Genomic DNA, 22288 nt, shown 5'->3' on the forward strand with positions numbered 1-22288 from the left:
TACAGAGTAGAGTCACAGTTTAGGTTAGATGAGAATGAGCATATATTTTCAATAGACTGTGTGTTGGGTGAGAGAGAGAAAGGGAAGGGGAAGAAGGGGAGGGAATGCTTAGGAGCAGATCCTATAGGGAATACTACTGGAACTGAAGTATGGATGTGATGGTGAACACTGAGTTGTTAACCTTGACTTCAAAGCAGGATGAAACAGGCCTGCAATGATCGGAGGCACATGAAGACGTTTGTCGTTTTGAGAAAGTCACATCTCTGGCAGAAGGATTACTTCCCCAGAGCTGTGTTTCCAGGCGTGCTCTCATGTCTGGCTTTGTTACATGGCTTTTGTACATCAAAGCCAGGTCCTCAGGTCACATAGCAAGCACTTTGGCATCTAAGTTAGCTCCCAGGCTCCCTCTAACACTTCTCTGCATCTGTCATGTGAACAAAGCTTAGTGGCTACTAGATACAGAAGTTGGGGAGATATCAGGCCACTGTATTTTTATCTTAGTGGCTGGAGATGGGAGGAGTTCAAAATGATACACAAACATAGGGAACTTTACAGTGAATCAAAAGTTGAAGGAATGATTCTGAGGGAAGCTAGACTTTTCTTCTTTTGCAAATGAATGGTGAGCCCCACCCCCTTTGTTTTTAAATTATATGTTAGGCATTTGTACAAAAGATATCTGATTGTCAAACCTGCTTCAAAGCAATACTCTCACCATTATTAAGTAGAACAACTAGTTCTATTCCTAAAAGCTACATTCTATGATAGTTTTGTTCAAGGAACAATAACAGTGTCGTTAAGTTGCGTCTGTAAAGAAACGGGACATAAGTGACAAATTTCTGTGTTCTTTTCAAAGCTCCCACAAAGACGGATTTTTATTTCATCTCTGTAGTACTGAAAAACAATTCTGTTAACACCATGCACCTTATCGTTTAAAATATTACTTATGAAATCTGTGTACCTTGATAAAACGTTTCCTGTTTTTCATTCCCCAAGGCTAGTGTGGCACAATTATTAGCTTTCAATGAGGTTAAACAATAACTCCTCATGCTTACCTTTGTGAGGACTAAAAAACAATATACCTGCAAGCATTATAGCAGCACGTATGCTTCCTTTACTTTGACGTTTCCCTGGAAGGGCAAACAGTAATTTTTAAAAACTCCAATAGCTCCGTGCTTTTATTGCCAGTGCTGAGTAGTTCCTTTTTATGGATACATTTTAACTATATGATACTTTATTACCATTGTGTTTTATTTGGTCTGGACTTTCCCAAGGTTCACAGTCGCTAGGCAAGTGCTCTCCCACTGAGCTGTGTCCTTCAGGCCAGGCTCTGTACTTCTAATTCTTTGCAGAAACAGAATGCCAAGCATCATTCTAGAAAGGAGGGATACTCCATTAAATAAGAAAGAACAATACCTCTCCCTCTGTGACTCACAGTATGGAGGGGAAGACAAGAGAATGAGCAGCCTCAGTATAGAGGGTGTTAGTAAATGACACAATTGGGAAGAAAGAAAACATTATCAGTGGGAGGGGGGCAGGAGGTGACTTTGGGAGGTCATTTCCCAAAGATTTTGAGAAGGTAGTTATTAAAAGTTATGGAGAGTGTAGGAAATAGAAGCCATTGTGCTTGAGGAACAATCAACAGGCCAAATGAGGTCAGCAAGTAGAGCCCTGGAGGAAAGGGAAATGTTATGAGCAGGGTGACCTGACTGTCTACTACAAGGACTCGGGCTCTAAGGCCACACTTTAAATGGTATTTCAGGTACAGGATCAGAGTCTCCACAGTTATGTATGTCTCTGTTTATCTCTCAAGAAGTTACTCTCTACTCTTCCCCATTCTGGTCTCAGGATCAAGAAAGCCGAGGTGCACTTTCGCCTTCTATCCTAATAGGCACGTTCCTCTGCTTACAATCCTATAAATGTTCTCTTTTAGACAAGCCAAGACTACTAGCTTCCTAGATTTTCCTGAATTCCTAGTTCTTGAGTGTGGCTATACCCCCCACCCCAGGACATCGGTTCCGGGGGGGGGGGGTCCTGAAATGTATATTCATTGGTTTTGCAGAGGATCCTTAGTGTTTTTAGAATTGGACTTCAAGAGTCTACATGTTCCAAAAGTTTTCCCACACAGTTCTTTTTCCTGGACTTTGAAAATTAGAATCTTGGATTGTAGAAATAGCATACTTCCAATGGAAAAATTAAGCTGTTTCTTAACTTCAGGGTTTTTTTTTTCCTCCCCAAACAACTTGAAAATATTTGGTTTTGACACTCTATAATCTCTGATTGAAGACAAATATACTCGGTGCTTATAAAATATTTTATTATGTGAAGTATTTGATCATTAAACTGTCCAGAGGAGTCAAATTAAAGCCTCCATCAGTTTATGTGACATTCATATGAATACCTCATTTATGGATTATGGAAAGGTTATTTGTGGCAAATCTATATTTTATATATTATTGATTTTAGTTGTCTGAATGTTGATGTCCTCATGTATCCTTATTCTGCAGCATCGTCACTGAATTACAGGCAAAGGTGCCCAAAAGTTGTAATATAGCCAATTTATCTCATTAATTTTTGCCTGTTTTTCAGTTAAGCTTTATGGAGTAATTGCTTTCCCAATAGTTCAGACAACCCACCATCCACATCACCCTGCCCTCTGGGAGACACCAGGTTACCAGGTGGACTCGCTGCAGGGTATTTGTTACAACTTACACTCAGTCTTCCGACTCCTCACATGAATCTTGTCCTTTTGGCTTATTTTCCCTTCTCAGACTTCACTGGTTAATTTCCCCTGTCCTGTTCTACTTTAAGATGCAGGGGCAAATCAATGCTATCAAAAATAATGAGTGAGGGACTACTGTCCCATGCCAATAAACACAGAACTGGATCTCTCCTGGCCAGATTGGCTTAGTTAACCTGCTTCTAATAATTCTGAATTATTTCCTAGCAGGGATTGGGTATGAGATTTTGACTGAAACAACTACTTCATGGATTGGGCTAGAATCTCAGAGTTAAGATTAAACCTATCTTCTGAAGTGGAGAGGATTAGAGCATAATGATCATAAATTTGTAAAACAAAAATAGGATTACAGTAAACACACAAAAATATGCAATTCCTCTTAAATACGAGGCTTTGCAACAGCTGTTTAAATCCATTCAAAGCAGAAGTAAATGGCCACATGCTTTAAGAATATAAGAAATAAAACTGTGACCCTGGTGATAAAAACATTGTGATTATTCACCAAGTTCAGGAATACCAATAACAACACTGCATTAATTATATCCTCTGAACACTTACCACCCGCTGGACAGTATTTTAAGAAGCTTTACACATGCAGCCTTAGTCAACCCTGACAACACTCCTATGATGTAAATATTATTACCTTCGCTTGGCAGATAAGAGACCTGGACACAAAATGTTTAACAAATCTGCCTGAGGTCATAGAGCCAGTGAAGAGTCAGTATTAAGACTGAAGAAACACTTGTAAAATTATCCCGGCGAGATCGACCCATGGAAAGTGTACACAGCTGTCGGGAGTCTGAGTTGAAGGTGCCAGCCGGTCTACTCAAGTACATCACCTTCCCCAGCGTACAACACTGCCTTAAGTTCCCACCAACAAAGAGACTGCTTTGTGCTGAGATACTGCCTAAGTCTACATTTTAAACAGCGTGCCTAAGAGCTGCCTGTCAAGAATAGGAAGACAAGGTAACCAACTTTGAGAGATATTTATATTAAAGCTGAGAATATTGAAGAGAGATAATGAAGGTAAAAGCATACTTTTACTGAATCCTGGCAAAAGGGCAAGGGTAATGAAGAAAAAAAAATCATCCAATTTGATGTTGCTTGGATATAAAAATTATCCATATTGTCTGCTCATTTTAAAGACATAATTTAACTAGGTAATTAAGTCATTATCATGACAACTAGGATAGATTTTGTGATTAAAAAAACCCAACTATGACTAGTTTATATCTTTCCCATATGTTTTTTAAAGGTGAAGTCCTCCATAGGGGCCCTTATTAATAGAAATTTCTGATACATATGTGAAACTCCAAGGCATCATAAGAAGAACATTCACACTCTTGGGATTCTCACAGGTACTTGTGAATTCTCCAGATTTGTCAGATTAGAGTAAGATAGATCTCACACAGCCGAATTTACTACCTATCAGCTCAATTGGCATCCATTGGAGCCAAGCCATCTTCAACAGCTAAGAGAATATAAGGCATGATAGTTTGGCCAGTGCATCCTAATGAACATCAGGATAACATTCATGTTGGTGTTTTAGAAAGCAAAGGGAAAATAATCAAGACCAAGATAACACCACAAACCTCTGGTTGGCAAGACCTGGTCATTGCTTTCTCTTTGTTCAGATAGCACATAACACTCAGGATTAGGGCTTCGACTAAAGAGTATGAATCAACAAATAAGATGGGTTAGCCCATAGGTGGTCTTTGGGAAGCAACGGCGGCTGGAATGGGGAGAGATGAGAGTCTTCTAATTAAACAAACAAACAAACAAACAAACAAAAAACATGCTTTCCAAATAAACATACTTGAACTTGAGCTACCAGGCTCTTTTCAGTTCTTAAAGCATTTTCCTCACTCTGTGTAACAACAAATGCGGGCCAATTGCTGTGAGTTAATTGAAAAGGATTGTTTTCTAGTTGCCAAGAAACGGTGCTTTCTTACATTATGCAGACCATTCTGTGAACAGATCAAGCTTCCTGATTTTTCTTTGAGAGTTTGAGAACATGGGCTGCTCTGGTTCAGTTGTCCCTTGAGGAGCGTAGCCCAGATCAGGAGGCTTACGAGGGTGTTGCTCCATTTCAACTCTCCAGGTAAGATCTGAGTTTAAAGAGCTACCTTCTTTCTTTGCCTAACTTTTCTTAAGCTACTTAAATGCTTTTATATTCAACAAATGAGCAGTTCTAAAATAATAAGCTTACTTAAGGGAAATACTTGTAAAATAGTGTTAAACTGATCTTTTTTCATTACTTGAAGGTTTTGATTTAAAAAAAAAAAGAAAAGAAAAACAAAGTCTAAAGCTTGGTTCCTCTTGGTTTGAGAGTAGAAAATGCATGCAAAGCAAGAGGTTGTGAGTGTGGATGGTACTGAAATATTAATATTATTGCTATGGAAGGAAGTATCACTATCTCTATCCATAGTAAAGATTTCAAATCTTGTTTGACCGGTTCTAACTATAAAATAAGCTTTATGATTTATGAACTTCAGAAAGACATGTTAATCTCGTACAAAAATGTAACCGGTTACATAACATCTCTCTCTCTCATACGTGCAAAACAATTTTTCAGTGAGTTGATTTTTTCTTTACTCTGGTATGGGGTTCTCTAGGCAAGTAGGCAAGTAGGGAGTAACACTTACTATCCCCCTGTGTGTTTCTGCTTGCTGGTTGAGTGCTTGGTTCTTATCATTTCGAGAAAATACCATAAGCCACACTGGCTTCATGCCCTGCACCACTGTCTCAGCAGCCTTAATGCCAGCATGACAGGCCATTTTGCATTTTGATGTTTTCTTAATGAAAATACAATTAAGATAAAAATCAGACTCCATACACTTAGTAGGTGCTTACTAATTACAGACAAACTCAAGGTCCCACTTTTATCCTTAGGAAGCAAGAAGACATTCCTAGTGAGTACCCCGCAGGCTCCAAGAGATCATCGGGGTGATGGTGGTGGTGGTGGTGGTGGTGGTGGTGATGGGATGGCATAGGTAAAGTCACTTCTGCTGTTGAGGAGCTCATGCTGGACCCTGTTCTCTCACTACCTTGCACTTAGAAGTCACAGTGTGCATAGCCTGTGCTTTGAGATTCTGCCAACTCCAAAGAAGAACCGAGTCAAATGCTGTTACTGATCTTCTCTGTAGCATCTTTTTCTACTCCCTGGCATGTGACTAGATTTCCTCAGGTGTGCATTTCCTCTAAAAGGAAGATCACCAAAAGGGATAAAAAATTGGATAAGCTTCCATTTGTTCAGGGTTTGAAGCCACCTAAGTATAACCATGACATGTGAAATGTGAGCACGTCTTTGTTAATGCTGGAAAGAAATTACTATAGCATGCCTTTACCTGACAAGGATATCCGAATGTTCCACAGGTGAACCAAAACTTTCATAAGAAAATTATGGCATGAAATAATGCCAGTGAAATGACTACCTATTAATTTGGTTTTAACTCGTGAAACCAGTCTCCTTTCTTAAACTTCTAAATGTTTTTGTTTGTTTGTTTGTTTTGTTTTGTTTTGTTTTTTGAGACAGGGTTTCTCTGTACAGCCCTGGCTGTCCAGGAACTCACTTTGTAGACCAGGCTGGCCTCAAACTCAGAAATCCGCCTGCCTCTGCCTCCTGAGTGCTGGGATTAAATGCGTGTGCCACCACGCCCAGCTCTAAATCTTTGTTTTTTTTTTTTTTTAATTAACCAATGCTGTCACAGTATCATCAGCTATAATGAAATTGTCAGGCTGCATTTTTGACTTATGCAGTAGTAAAGTTGAAGCAGGCCACAGAAACTGACGCATGGCTCCAGCTGTCTAGGCTTCGTGGGACTGACTCTGGTTTAGTATTGGCGGGGCTGTACTTGATCTTTGAGGACGTGATTAAGAATTTCCATTTTGGTATACAAACTCTCTCTTCATCTTTTTCTTTTTAAAAACTGCTCTTTTCCCTGAAGCCATGCTTTGATTTTACTATTGTGGGGGCTAAAATAGCTTTGCTGGTAAACTTTTGCTTAGTCGTTATTTTTGTAATTATTCCAGAGAGATGATAAAAGAATGTATGGGGTGGGTGAGGCACAGCAAACATCAAGTGGAACTTGAATCAAGCCAACATCCATGGTATTTTAGTGGGAGATTGTCCACACCTAGCACATGACTGCTTCTTAGGAAGGCAGAGTAATTGTAGCATTTAAAATATAATTATACAGGGACTATATAATGCTTCTATCAAAGACACACCATTTAAGTGTGGGATTCTGCTTGGTTGTTGTCAAATATCAGTGAGTCACTCATATTGATTGACCTCAAGCCAGGTTTTGGTGGATTCTACTATAGGCATTCCACAGTTTTCAAATTTCCTCACTCAGCAGCTCATCAATTTTATGATGCCATTTCTTTATTAAAATATTCTTTGAAAACTAGATTATGTGCTTTATGAGACATCTCAAAGCAGTGCTTCGGAGACTCATGAAGACATCCCTAGACCTTTAATTCATTTCCTCATATTTTTCAATATAAAAGCTACCTAGCTTTAGAAATTCAGAGTAATAGAGTGCCTGCTTACTCTCTGCCTCCCTAAAAATGTTCTCTTTAGAGCAGAAGGTTGTTTGTCTAAATGGAGAATATGTATTCAATTTATAACATGTCAGAATGCCCTGTTGTTTATGCATGATCTGCCTCTTCTTTCCTCCTGTTCCCACAAGACAGGATGAACACTGCTTTTTTCCCCCCGTATTTCCTTCTTAAACTGAGATTTCAATCCTTGTCTAAGGTGCAATGATATGATTGTGAGCTGCTCTTATATCCTTTTCCTTAGAAAGCCTTGGGGTCTCCTCACTCTCTTCTGTTGGGTGGTTCTTAGTCTGGCAAGCCCTGAGCTGTTTTTCAGTTGTCACAACATGAAGCAGGGAAATCCTGGCTAGCATGAGGAGGGAGGGCAGGATAGCTGCTGCACATCAACAGCACAGGTATGGCCAGGCCCACCCCATCCCTACACACACACACACACACAAGAAGTGTCCAATTCCTAATGCCCAAAATAAGAAATCCTGCCCAACAGGCCGCACACATCTTATTGTAGCTCAATGAATGGTAAAATGTCAGAATTTGGTTTGAAAACAATTTAATTTAATTTCTCATGGCACCTCTCTCTCTCTCTCTCTCTCTCTCTCTCCCTCTCTCTCTCTCTCCCTCTCTCTCTCCCTCTCTCTCTCTCTCTTTCTCTCTCTCTCTCTCCTTAAATATTGGCCTACAAAATCACCTGTATTCTCAAACTGAACTTTCTGGATCCTGTCTATTTAACAATAATGATCTGACTGGATTGTCCAGTTTTCCCTTCCTTGCTCATTACCAACACCAAAATGACAATGGTCACATTATCTTCGCGCTCCTGTCGTGTCCATATTACCAAGGCCTGCTTTGTGTGATTGACTGCTGGATAATTTCCCTCATTGCTTCTACTTGTGGATAAAGAAAGATTCATCGGGCCAGAACAATCATCACCTGTTTAATCAGTGTGCTCCTGGATGTCGGTGTGCACAGTCTTTCTTTAATAATCATGTATTCATTGGGCAGACACTTAGGAAGCAGCTCTCATTTTTCAGAAAACACTTGTGTTGGAAATTCTGCAGTAAATTAGATAAAATCACATTTTAATGGTGATTCCATTTCAGTAGAAATCAGAGCAAAACAAAACAAAAACCTAAAAAACAAAAACCACCATCAACAATAACAACAAAAATACTGCCCAGTTTCCTCCAAACATTTGCATTGTTCTGTTATATATTAAAACTAAGACATCATTAACATCATCAAGCTGGAGGCTTACAGTTAGCTTAAAAGTTTCTTCATGTCATTTTTTTTCACACACAAAAAAATGAAAAAACAAAACAAAACAAGATACATGTCAATTCCCCAAGGCCAACAGAACCTTATTCATCACCCTCACCTTCTGCAGATGCCACTCCACGTTTGCTTACAACTTACTTGGTGTATATGAGAGAGAAGACTGGCTTTGAAGTAAATGCTGAATGAAGGGAAATGAAATATTTGATGAACTGAGATAGTGTTAGTGAGAACAGCCAAAGCTGGCTGTAAGGGAGAAACCTGCCATAAAATAAAGATGGAAAATTGTGGAAGAGGCCAGGCATTGGAATTTGTTTCTATGCCATGCCTGAAAGAAAAGGAAATCTCTCTCTCTCTCTCTCTCTCTCTCTCTCTCTCTCTCTCTCTCTCTCTCTCTCTCTCATTCTCTGTGTGTATATGTTTGTGTGTGAGAGAGAGAAAGAGAAAGAGAAAGAGAAAGAGAAAGAGAAAGAGACAGAGACAGAGACAGAGACAGAGACAGAGACAGAATAGGTTATCCTGGCCCCAGCCCTTAAAACTGATTTATTCTTCGAGAAGGTTTGTGGAGGAATATTGGGGCTTTACCCAAGGCTTCCCATAAGCTAAGCAAATTATCTACCATGGAGCAATACCCCAGCCCCTAGAACTATATTTTCATAATGCTTTCTAGCAGCAAATAAAACTAAGTCTACATTCTAGGCTATCCATCTATCTCAACCATTTTTCATGTAGAATTGTCTCAGAAATTAAATCTTCTTTTTGTATTGGTTGTTTCATATAAAATTTACTGATATTGGACGAATGTGACAATCTTACTTGTCTTGACATGATTTTTACAGTAGTTTTGACTATTGCCTTTTGTAGGTGATATGCTTAGTGAAATAGCAAACCACAGGCACAAGCTAATGACAGAGGACGTTATCTACGCAGTTTCCATGACAGAGAGTTTTGGCACTCCAGATATGTTAGGTTCCTACAGGATGTTTTCCATCATAAAGGAATGATGACAGTCTGAAACTGAAATATAAGGAGCAATATTATTTTATTATTTGATTTCTCTGTATACTAAACTGCATTATCATGTTAAGTCTCTATAATGATCTTTTGGGTAAATATTTTTGCTCAAACCACAGTTGAAGGGATCTAGATTCATGGAGTCTGAGTAACTTGCCCACATTCAGAGCACCCATTGCCAAGGAATATTGGCCTTGGAGAATAGATTTCACTGCAATCTGTCACTCCAACTAAGGGTGGTTAAAATTTTTTTTAATTTAATGATCACTAGAAAACCAGTCTTAAGCTATAATGCTATAATTTCTGTCATTTTCTAAAGTCAAGAAAATATGTTCACAGAAATATGAATTTTCTATATTTATATTTATATTATTTTTTGGAATTCTGTTATACCAAGAAGCTGCAATTTGGGTAAGATTATAATCTATTTCTACATGGAAAAGCAAAGAAAATGAGAATCTGTTTTATAACAAAATGCACCTTTAATAAATTCAATGGCTATTGAAATGGGCGTAGCTTTACCAAGTGTGAGATTTTTTTAGAGTATCAGTTTTTTTCCCCTACATTTTAACATATCAGTAGAAAAGTTCATATTCTCTGCACACACTAAAAAAATAAACACCGGAGAAAGTAGGAAACTACAAAATAAAATCAAAACTAATACTGAGTTCAGAATGCTAAAACTAGACTTTTCACATTTCAGACGTTTCTCAGTCTCTAAGAAAGAAACCAGTAATCTCATGTGTGACATAGAGAAATAATTGATACATCAGCATAGCCTAAAGCACTAACCACACACAGAGGTGCCAGCTTAGAGTAAAGACTCAACACGAGTTACAGTTGCTGCCAACAGAAACACAAGTGCTCTCTTCTTGCCATTTTATTTTCCTTTATTTCTTCGTTCTACACCACTGCCCTCCTTCCTTGCACTAGTACTGCTTTTAAGGGATCTGAGTCAAATCCATCACCACCCCTTCTATACAGCCCATGATTTAACTATTACATTTGCAGGGTTAGGTTGGGAAAAGGTGAAAAGAATGCATTAAATGCTGTGGAGAATTCCAGATTACAAATAAATGTGAAACATAGTATGCGTGGCATACGAGGATTATATGTAATTTAAGTTTCCGTGTCTATAAATAAGGTTTAATTGAAATGTAGCCATGTTCCTTCGTTGACACATCAGGTCACTGTCTCTCTCCCAGCGAAGGCCTAATTGGTTAGCTGCTTGTCAGTTGTTTTATGTCTGGCGATTTGTAGGAAAGGCGTACTGACCCCTATCCTAGTCTAAGAGTGCTTTTATTCAGATGCCAATGTTACAACTTCATCCTTGTATGAGTTAGGCAAGTTATGTACTATGTCTGAACTTTAGTTTCTACATTTAAAATGATCAATGACTCTATGCGGCTAGTTTTATGTCTACTATTGTGGATAGTGCTATCCCCAGGCTGGTGGTCCTGGGTTCTATAGGGAAGCAGTCTGAACAAATCATGGGAGCAAGCCAGTAAGCAGCACCCCTCCATGGCCTCTGCATCAGCTCCTGCCTCCAGGTTCCTGCCCTGTGTGAGCTCCTGTCCTGAGATTCTTCCATAATAAGCAAAGATGTAAAATGCAACCCAACTAAACCTTTCCCTCCCTAAGTTGTTTTTGGCTAGGGGTTCAGCACAGCAATATTAACCCTAAGACAGACACATCAAAGATAGCTGTCAAGTATTCTACATAAGTTACTAATATTATTAAATTCTTAATACTTCTCTGGGGATTTCGCTATACCTAATTTAAAAAAAAAACCCTCTAGAAGCTAGAGATTTTAAGTAGGCTATAAGTTGAATTACCTTGTCATATGAAATCTAGGCAGCTATTTATAATAGCCAGAAGCTGGAAAGAACCCAGATGTCCCTCAATAGAGGAGTGGGTACAGAAAATGTGGTACATTTACACAATGGAGTACTACTCAGCTATTATATATTATATCCCATAATCAGCCACCAAACGCAGACACTATTGCATACACCAGCAAGATTTTGCTGAAAGGACCCTGATAGAGCTGTCTCTTGTGAGGCTATGCCAGTGCCTGACAAACACAGAAGTGGATGCTCACAGTCAACTATTGGATGGAACACAGGGCCCCCAAGGGAGGAGCTAGAGAAAGTACCCAAGGAGTTGAAGGGGTCTGCAATCCTATAGGTGAAACAATAATATGAACTAACCAGTACCCCTAGAGCTCGTGTCTCTAGCTGCATATGTAGCAGAAGATGGCCTAGTTTGCCATCATTGGGAAGAAAGGCCCCTTGGTCTTGCAAACTTTATATGCCCCAGTACAGGGGAAACACCAGGGCCAAAAAGTGGGAGTGGGTGGGTAGGGGCAGTGGGGTGGGGGGAGGGTATAGGAACTTTCAGGATAGCATTTGAAATGTAAATGAAGTAAATACCTAATAAAATATGGGAAAAAAATAAAAGAAATCTGGGTAGTAGCTATTGGTGTTCTTGCTTTGTACTTATTTAGTAAAATGTAACCACTTGTATTTATAATCTCACTCAGACCATATGGTTCACTTCAAATGAAAAAATATTTAAGCTTCAAAATGTGCAAATGCTAAGCTGCAAAGTAGGGGTGAATTTTCCCTGGGACAGTGAACATCTGCTGAAATAACTTGTCCAATGGAGCGGTCGGTTGTTTCTGTTGGCTTTCTCTCTCTCTCTCTCTCTCTCCCTCCCTCTCTCTCTCTCTCTCTCTCTCTTTCTCTCTTTTCTCTTCTATTCTTTCTTTCTTTCTTTCTTTCTTTCTTTCTCTCTCTCTCTCTTTCTTTCTTTCTTTCTTTCTTTCTTTCTTTCTTTCTCTCTCTTTCTTTCAACTTAAAAAAAAAGATTGTTTAACCTTCACTCTTGTCATCTTCCAAAGCAAGAAATGGTTTCTCTTGGGATCAAGTATTTCTAGAATAGTAACATAGCCTTAGCTTTTATTCATTGTTTTGTATTTTCGATGACGGCTAAGTGAAATTTTGAATATTGCTTGAAAGACCACAAAATTCACTCTGGTATTTCAAGACCCCTTAAATCAACTGCAGCACCTTTCAAATCTAAGGGTTGGAGTGGTAATTTTTACTCAGCAGGAGTCAGATTTTAAATGAGACTGGCTTTTAAGAAAGACCTCATTTCACTTGTTCTTTGTACCCAAAGGCAGATGAGTCTGGAAGAAAAAAAGATCTCAAACCTTAAAAATAAAATACTCCCAAAGGTAGAGTTCAATAGCATCCTGGAGATAATGAGAGGCTAAGTAGAACTGATAAGCTGGACTCAACTCCTACCAGTCTTGTTCCCTTTGTAACTTTTAGGCATCTATTTCCCCAGAGAAAGGGAAGGCAAGACACTCAGAGCACTTAGTTTTATAATGCATAAGAAGTCAGTGGAGAAGAACTATCAGAATTCTCTGGGTAAACCAGTTTGAATTAAAGATGTTGCTTTTGTCTCTGTGCTTTAAAGAGCCTCAGGACCTTGGGGATTACATCAAGAGCAATGAGTCATGTCTGAAAAGGGAAAGAAAGGGTGTCAAATTTCATGCTTATTCATAAGCCAAGGAATTGTTCCCTGTGTTCCAGTGGAGACAGGATCATGAGGAAGACCTGAGAATCCAGGATTTAAGTGTTGAAAGGCCCTATTTGCTATAAAAGATTGATGGAATGGAGCCCTTCATATAAAAACCATTCCTGGTTCTTTTCTTTAATTTTTCTTATGAAGCAGTTGAAAATATAAAGAAAAAGTTCTAGTACTGATCAAAACTACTTTGTCGCTTGCTATATATTTGCCAGTCCATTAAAATCTTTAGCCTTCTTTGGCACAGAGCCTTCGATGCTTGTAGAATGGAGAGTCTTTTTCTTTTGAGTGAACTGTTAGAATCTTTTGGATGGCAGTCAAACACTTCTGTAATTTCCTTCACTGTTTTTAGCTTCTTCTGGCATTAGTGATTTCAAGTATGTCTCTGGAATGTCAGGAAGAGTCCAGATACTATTCTAAATGTTGTATTTTAATGCTGTTTGTTGTAGATAATTCAGGAAGCAGAACTTGGCATTAGGCTATAGAAAGCTTTTTTTTTTCATCTCCACATAAAATGTAAAATCTTAATAAAGTGCTGAATGGAGCTTTTGATCAGTAGCCTATTTGTGAAAGTAGATTACAGAGGAATTTTATCTTTGTCCATAGGCAGTAACAGATTTATTGGCATGGGAAAGGTGAGCAGCCTGATTTAAGGAACACCAGAAGCTGGACTTTGAAATGACCAAACGGCCTAAACTGAGTGGAATTATTTTATTCTGGAATATTAACATTTCAGTTCCCTTCATTTCTATTTTTGAATAATATTGATGAGATTTCGAAAAGGAACTTAGGTTAATTCCCGCTTTGACTCATCTACACCGTGAAATTCCATCAGTGCTATCTGCTTTGAGTTTCACAAGCTTGTGTATGAAGTCGGTTGTGCTAACACCAACTGGCATAGGAGATAAAGACCCAGCAAGGACAGGCCTCGTGTGATCACTGCCTACAGAATAAAATCATTCGCAACCAATGATTGTTTAAGGTTCCAAGGGATACTTATACCTGCAGTTACAGCACAGCTCTGGCTACTCTGACCGTGAGTGGGTCTTGCTTGCCCTTCTCATCAGGAATCACTGCAGAATCAAACAAAGGATGAATTCTTTCCTAAGAAGCTTACGACTAACTCAGGTTTCTACAAGTATTCCAGGAACAGGATTCTTTCTGGTTACCAAGGTTGTAAGTGTGATTTTGATTTTGGCCCAAAGACTTAAAAACTAAACCCCATATGTTGTCCTACTTGTTCTGTGAGCCAATAGTCAATATTCCTTCCTCCTCTCCCCTCCCCTCCCCTCCCCTCCCCTCATTGTATTCTGAGACAACTGATCTGAGGGGTTTTTTTTTGTTTGTTTGTTTTTTGTTGTTGTTTTGTTTTTTGCTGGCTTACCTGAATTAATCTTTTCCTGAGCTAATGTTATGCGCTAACAATGGATATTTAACAGAAAAAAAAAATCTTCCTGCTTAATGTTCTCTAACTCCTTGTCTACTAACTTTTAGCCTATGATTTGAAGAGATTCGTTTCAATACCTTGGATCTCAGTTTTTCTGTGTGTAAGACAATGGTGGTGTCTAGGTGACTACAAGAGTTGCTTTTGGCTCCTGTACTTCATAACCCAATCTGATGCAGAGAAGACTGAAGCAATTCTATGACCTTTAGTGTGAAGAAAGAGCAGTAGGAGGGAGACATGTCAGGAATTTTGTTTTTTCATCTCTCCCACTCTCAGAATTGCAGCAAACAGCTAAAGTCCATGCCTCGAAATTTTATTAGTTATGCCAATTATTTTTGGTTAAGCTTCGTGTAAAAGCTTATATATTTGAAACAGAAAGAAAGAGCTCTGAGTTGCAATATCTTATTTTTACCTACTTTTACCAGTTTCATGGGATGAACTGCGTTTTGTTTCATACTGGAAGAGAGAAATAGCATTACCATGTATTGAAGGTATGGCAATTAGCTCAATGTCAGCAGTCAACAGTAGCACCTTTCCTTCCACCCAGCAATATGAAGTTTGTATGTTTTCTCCTAATTTCTTATAGCTGATAGGCTTAAACCTGAGACAGCCTCTTGTTGTGCCTGCCCTTCAAAAAGTTCACAGTGTTCACACTCCAGTGATAAAATATTGCTAAAGATTTACTTTGCATAGTTCCATCCCATGCACACAGTAAACAGAAGGAACTCTGCTGTAGTCTGACTTCTTTTCTATGGCCAAAGAGTTGGAGGGAATTGTTTGAGTAAGTGTCTCTGGGACAGTTCTCTTGCTTTCCGGAAATGAAGACCATATACAAAGACCATGCCTCTGAGAACATAGGCTGGAGAGACCTGAAGATTGTTAAATCACAGGTCTGTTTCTAACAATAGAAGGAGCAGACTGGACTCTAAAGAGAGCTGGTTGCTTCATTTCCTGAATTTTTGATGTCTAACAACAGAAATACTTTGTCTATTTCCTACTTTGTATAACTACTACAAAACTTTTCTTCTACCACAAAGTTAAAAATGATAAACTTAACTTGCTAGTTTTGTGTGGCCTTGCACTTGGGAAGCTGAGGCAGAAAGATCAGAAGCTTGAGACAGCCTGGGCTATAGAGACAGTTCAAGGTATATCGTTAGTCTCAGGCTTGCAAAATCAACAAACTATGGTCTGAAAAGCCTAACCCTGCATACACAACTTCTACTACAGACTTAGTTTGCTGTGAAGCATCATTCTGCACAGCCTTTCCATCGGATGATTCAGACTAGAGATAAAGCAATGTAATTTTGTTTGGGGTTTGTGTGATAACTGAAGAGCTATTACTCAGGAAACAGTGTGGTAACTCCATAGGTTTGTAGAAATCAGAATGAAGAACAAAACTGCATAAAATACTAACTCATGAGGATAATTTTCGAGAACGTTGTTAAGTAACATTCATAGGCTGAGTACTTGTTGAGAGTAGGAAGTGATCGTTTTATGCTGGAATCAAAGAAGAGGACTTTCTCTCACAGCAAACCTACCACCTAGTGCTAAGCAACACCAGACAGCCCTGCTCACTAACAGTCCTGGCCGGCTTCATGCTTCTGCTCAGGACTTAGCTTCAATGTCTCCTCAGCTCATCCCTTTTGCTTTCTGCTATTTTCCCTGCTTCTTCAGTGCCTGGAACACCTGCTTCATTCCTATCAAATTGAAGCAAAACAGTCTCCTTTATCAGGTGCTTTTTGGTTTTTTGTTTTTTATTATTATTATTATTATTATTATTATTTTCTTAAGCACTTTTTTAAAAGATTTATTCATCATTATAAATAAGTACAGTGTAGTTGTCTTCAGATGCACCAGAAGAGGGCATCAGATCCCATTACAGATGGTTGTGAGCCACTATGTGGTTGCTGGGAATTGAACACAGGACCTTTGGAAGAGCAGTCAGTGCTCTTACCCACTGAGCCATCTCGCCAGTCCCTCTTAAGCACATTTTTAACATTTCTCCCAAAACAGAAAAAAAAAAAAAGCCATTGTCTTATAATGACATCTTTTTTTTCCAGTAGAGGTCAGTTTTTTTTTTTAAATTTCCTAAAACTTTATTAACCATTTTTATTGGTTATTTTATTTATTTACATTTCAAATGTTGTCGCTCCTTTCTGGTTTCCCCTTCCAATCCTATAGCCCCTCCCCCTGCTTCTATGAGGGTGCTCCCCACCCATACACCCCTACTGCCTTACCACCCTAGCATTCCCCCTTCCCTGGGGCATCAAGCTTCCACAGGACCAAGTGCCTTTGCTCCCATTGATGCCAGATAAGGCCATCCTCTGATACATATGCAGCTGGAGCCATGGGTCCCTCCATGTGTACTCTTTGGTTGGTGGTTTAGTCCCTGGGAGGAGGTCTGGTTGATTGATATTGTTGTTCTTCCTATGGGTTTGCAAACTCCTTGATTTTCTTCAGTCCTTCCCCTAACTCCTCCACTGGGGTCCCTGTGCTCAGTCCGATGGTTGGCTGTCAGCCTCTTTATCTGTACTGGTCAGGCTCTGGCAGCAAGCACTTCTTGGCATCAACAATAGTGTCTGGGTTTGGTATTTTTTAAAAAGAAGAAAATTCTATTGCTTGCTCTTAAGTTGTTTGCCCCCAATCTCACAGTCATGCAAGATCTTGTAGTTCACTTTAGGTTTTGACAGTTATGTAAGCCAGGAGAACATTCTCGATTGAAAGGTTCTTGAAAGACAGCAAAGATTCATAGCCATGTCTCTCTATTCTTCCTTAAGAATGCTTTAAAGCCCCAGGGCCTGCTGATTCTGCTCTTATACGTCAGTCTGCAGCTACCCTAGGACAAACCACTGTTGCTTTCCCAATAGAAAGTCTGTGAAAACTTCTCAACTCATTGTTGGGAGAAAAAAAGAAAATCTCCCAAGTATTCCCAGAGGGTTGGACGTCAGTGCAGACAGACTGCAAGTCGGTTGCCAGTAGATCAGCATGGTGAAAGTATATGCTCAGGAGTGTGGGCAAGCATCCAATGCCTGACTCCCTGAGCAGCCAGGGGTAAGGATTTACATAACAGAAGGAATTTGGGGACGCAAATGAAGAAGGTTCTAATGAGGCTTGTTTATACAATTTCTTGGAATGTCCCCAGTCAAAGCCAGTTGCCTCCCTGACAGGAGACTTCCTGGCAATTTGTGGCAGCTGACTCTCATAAAGTTCTGTTTTGGTCAGATAAGGGAAGTTTAGATAAGCCTTCTATGTCCATTGTAGCTGTTTTCGCTTTGAAATCTTTATACTGTTTTACAGGGCTATTGGTCTCTAGATTCTCTCCCTAGATCAAGTCTCAGTCTTTATAAATCTGTCTCACATCACAACTAGGGAGGTAACTCCAAAGCAGCTGATCATGGCGCTGCCCTTCTTAAAAACACTTCAGTGGCTTCTCTCTGCCAAGGATTAGGATTTATAATCCTAGATTTACTGCTTGCATACTAAAGCATAAAGAGCCAGAGAGTAAAACTGCATAACTACCTGTAGCCTGGGTGGCAAATGTTGATTCCCATGGAGGAGCAAGGGGTGAGCGAGGCAGGTAAATTACGACCACCAAAAGATAGCCTGTGGGGCCCTTCCACATTTGTATCCATTTCTCAGGTTTTACTTCTAAAAGTCACTGCATTGGGCCGTATGCCAAGCACCGAATCTTTTTTCTCTTCCCTTAAATTTTAATTAACATTTCATTCCTTCAGGGCCTCGGTGAAATGCCTGGCTAAGTTCATAAGCTTATTCATATGAATGTTAAGAAGTTAATGTCCTGTGCATTTCCATGTACAGGGTTCCTATTTTGGCTAAGGCCCTTCATGACTGATTTCACAGGATAGCCGGTGAAGTGAAATGACTCCCAGACTCTAAAGCAACTGGGAAATGAGAATGTGAGCAGTGAGCTATTGTTCTGGTTCTGAATCATAGAGATCTTAGAGGGAAGAAGAATTCTGTTGCCTCTACACAACTGGGACCCCCCCGGAGGCCGCATGCTCGCCTCTATAACCCTATTATGTGGAACAGAAGAAATATTTTTGGCACCTAACTGTGATTTATATTTTTAAGCCCATATAAAAATATAATTTAACATGTCAAAGAATATATCAACTAAAAGTATCCATTGCAGTACGGTCTTAAAAACAAACTTCCACTGTTTTCCAATTGTGTACTATCTAATTTCTTACTCCATAGATTTCCCGTTCTGTGTTCTTCATACAAATGGAGTTAAGATTTTTACCTTCCCTAGTGGTTTCAAAGACCACTGAGCCCCCCTCACTGTTCTGCCTCTGCCTTCCAGCACTAAGATTAGGGTGACTGCTGCCACACCAGGCTTTTTACGTGAGTTCTGGGGATCAAAACTTAGATCTTCCTGCTTGACCAGCAAGAGCTTCACCAACTGAGCCATCTCTTCCCCCTTGAACTTTTGTGTGTTTATAAGAGTATAATTTCTGAAGGCACAGCTTTGGTCCCACTCAACGTATTTTTATCAAAGGTATACCTTTTTCCCCCAGACCATAATCTGTAGACCATGCTGTGGTTCAGAGTTTACACCAGGGGGTTCCTGGCTTGAATAATTGAGGACGGCCAGGCTCCCATGATTTATGCTAACTATATTTTGACATGTGGAATGGAGTGAACACTGCCACTGGGATGGTTTCATTTCAGAGAACTATACGCTGAGGAATCCAGATGGCTTATGAACATGTACTTTGAACATCATCAGTTATGACACATTGGGTGTGTACAGTGTGGTCAGCTCATCATTTATGCCATATACGGCTCTGGCAATTTAATGACTCACTATGGTTAACATCAGAAAATCAGATGTTGTTGCCCGTGTACTATGATGCTACTAAATGCTAACATTTAAGAATATCTGCTTACTTTGAAGATACAGGCCATTTTACACTTTGTTTTTGTTTTTGTTTTTTTTTTTTGTTGTTGTTGTTGTTCTGTTTTGGTTTTTTTGTAAATAGCCTTACTTTTCTGAAGCAGTATCTGGAAAACCTATGCCCAGTTTCTCTCATGATTGTAGTCTCTCGTTCAGACTGCTCTGGTAGTTGTCTAGTGATATGTGAAAGCAAGATGATAGAACACCTTCCCTATTTAGAATGAGGACACTCCAGAATGGCTCAAGTGTTCATAGTTATCAGGTATTCCGTAGGTTCACAGACACTCGCTCTCTGTACTGGGGTAAACAAGGCAGGCATCCATTAGCTTAACCAGCTCCAAGTGGGGCTGATGGCAAAGAAATGTGCTACGGAGCCGTGTACATAGTCCAACAGTTTAAATGGCTTGAAGCTGAAGCTGGAGGATGAGGGGTTTGAGGGAAACCTGGCCCTCGTGGTAAGAGCCTGTCTACAAAGCAAAGACCATTATGGTACTCTGGGGTTATAGAACACTCTCTTGCCCTTTATCACACCCTTCCTCCGTTTGACTCACTAATGGAGGTGAGTCCCTCTTCCCATCTTAGACTAGCACTAAGACTGTTTTCTTAGCCAGTTGTAGCTGTGCACATTTGGAAACCGATGCAGGAGGGCTACAAGTTTGAGGCCAGTCTGTTTGTACATCATAGCAAAATTCCCTCTGAATTAAAGTAAAAATAGGCTAAAGGTATTGTTTGGTGCTAACATGCTCGCAGGGCATGTGTGAGGCCCTGAGGTTAATCTGCAGCACCACAGAAAACAAACAAAGCACCCACTATTTTCTGTTGCTTAATATTTATTATGCCATATTTTCCACATGGCATTGTAAGTGTGTCCCTTGGTTGCCTGTAGCTAATTCTCCATAAATTGACACAGAAGTATTATGAGTATGGCTTGAAACAGTTTCTCATGAATACTGTAATGATTGGGGGGGGGGTTCAACTTTGTTTCTGTTTTGGAGTTTTCCATTTTGTGTGTTTAGAAAAAGTTTTAACGTAAGTTTTGTGTGGATTAAGAAAATGAAAAGATGAGTGGGAAGAAAAGAAGATGTGTTATTCCTACCTGAGGTTTTTTTTTTTTTTTTCCTTCAGTTTTGCCTACCCTGTGATAAGGTATGGAATTTACTTAAAATCAAACCTAGACAACATTGTTTTGAGTCCTAATGGCCCTTTCCTTTAAATGTTGCTGAACTGCCAGTGTCAAAAGGGAGTTACCAGCTTACGTGGTGCCAAGTAGCGAAGGTGGGGCTGCATGGGAATGAGGTTTTGATTAATCAGGTTGTACAATATTACGCTGAGACATGTTGGGAAAGCAATTCAAAATAACGTGTACGCCATATGAAATCACAGGCTAGTGTACACTTTAACAATCTGAGATCACTTGCTATATCCTCTTGGATGTTTATACAGAAATAATGTTAGAGAACATGAGATCTATGTGTGGTATATATATAGGTTTTCATCTAATATTTATGAGCCAAGAAAGAGAGTACAAATCAAGGCCCACATACAATATATGGACTTATTTATCATGATAAATACCTTTAAATGAAATACTTTCTGTTCTTAACACTTCTACCTCAAAAAATGTAGCTCAGAAAATCTTCCAACTTAAGGGTTTTTGGTACATTTGGAGCTCTGTGCTTAAAAAATAGGGCTGTTCAGAGAGCTTGCTCCAAGACCTACAACCTTTCCCCTGCTTCTATGCTGCCCTGTGGCCTTCCTCAAAAGCAAGAGGTCTCAAGCCAGGCGTGATGGTGCACACCTTTAATCCCAGCACTTGGGAGGCAGAGGCAGTCGGATTTCTGAGTTCGAGGCCAGCCTGGTCTACAGAGTGAGTTCCTGGACAGCCAGGGCTACACAGAGAAACCCTGTTTTTTGTGTATTTTGTTTCAATTGTTTAGATATCCATGATCATCTAAATGTTGTGATGAGTAACCCCAAATATGTACATTTTGCATTCTGGAATCATTCACTCTTCCACTCTTCCATCCCCATTAGGTAATACAATGTGATATATATATATATGTGTGTGTGTGTGTGTGTGTGTGTATGTGTGTGTGTAATATCTGTGTATATGTATATATTATATATGTGTGTATATATTTATATGTACATATATGTGTGTGTATGCAATAGAATTTGGCATAGTTCAGGCATGTGTATATATCTGTGTATACTTGAATATGCAAACACCTACCCCTACACTTCAGGCAAATGTGTTTTTAGTCTTCATGCTTGAGCAAATCTTTCTGCCTTCTATTTGATCAAACCCAAAGACCCTGTGATATGCTCAACAGAATAGTGAGTAGCACTCCTCACATACTCTTCTTTACTTTCTGTGGTTACCTGAAGTCTCACAGTTTCCTGTCAAACATTCCTGAGCTTCTTTCCTAGGTCAGTCTGAGGTGTGGATTGTTCAGTGTGTGTGAAGCACTACAAACCCTGCCGGATGCCCAGCTGGCAACAGTTGCAGGAAGTCTTAGTCGACCCTGGACATGTGACCAGGAATGGCCACTTTGAGACCTCTTGCTTTTTTTTTTTTTTTTTTTTTGGTTTGGTTTTATTATACCATATTTTCCACATGGCATTGTAAGTGTTATTTTTACTTATGAGCATAAAAGTTTTGAGATAATATTTCAGCTAGTGTCTGTATTTTGGGAGCAGAGAACTGAAAACCTAGATTATAAGTCATAGGAAAACCTATTAAGCA

General features: G+C 39.5%; 1 protein-coding gene across 1 annotated transcript in view; it reads left to right on the forward strand.

The window, feature by feature from the left end:
* The first annotated feature begins 4696 nt into the window (after window positions 1-4696).
* Itprid2 (ITPR interacting domain containing 2) overlaps window positions 4697-22288 on the forward strand; it is an 84104-nt gene continuing 66512 nt past the window's right edge. The window contains exon 1 of the transcript XR_001783177.2: window positions 4697-4838. The gene's annotated coding sequence lies outside the window, so the exon portion shown is untranslated. The remainder of the gene's footprint in view (window positions 4839-22288) is intronic.

This window comes from Mus musculus, chromosome 2 (assembly GCF_000001635.26).
Source record: "Mus musculus strain C57BL/6J chromosome 2, GRCm38.p6 C57BL/6J".
Taxonomy (NCBI): Eukaryota; Metazoa; Chordata; class Mammalia; order Rodentia; family Muridae; genus Mus; species Mus musculus.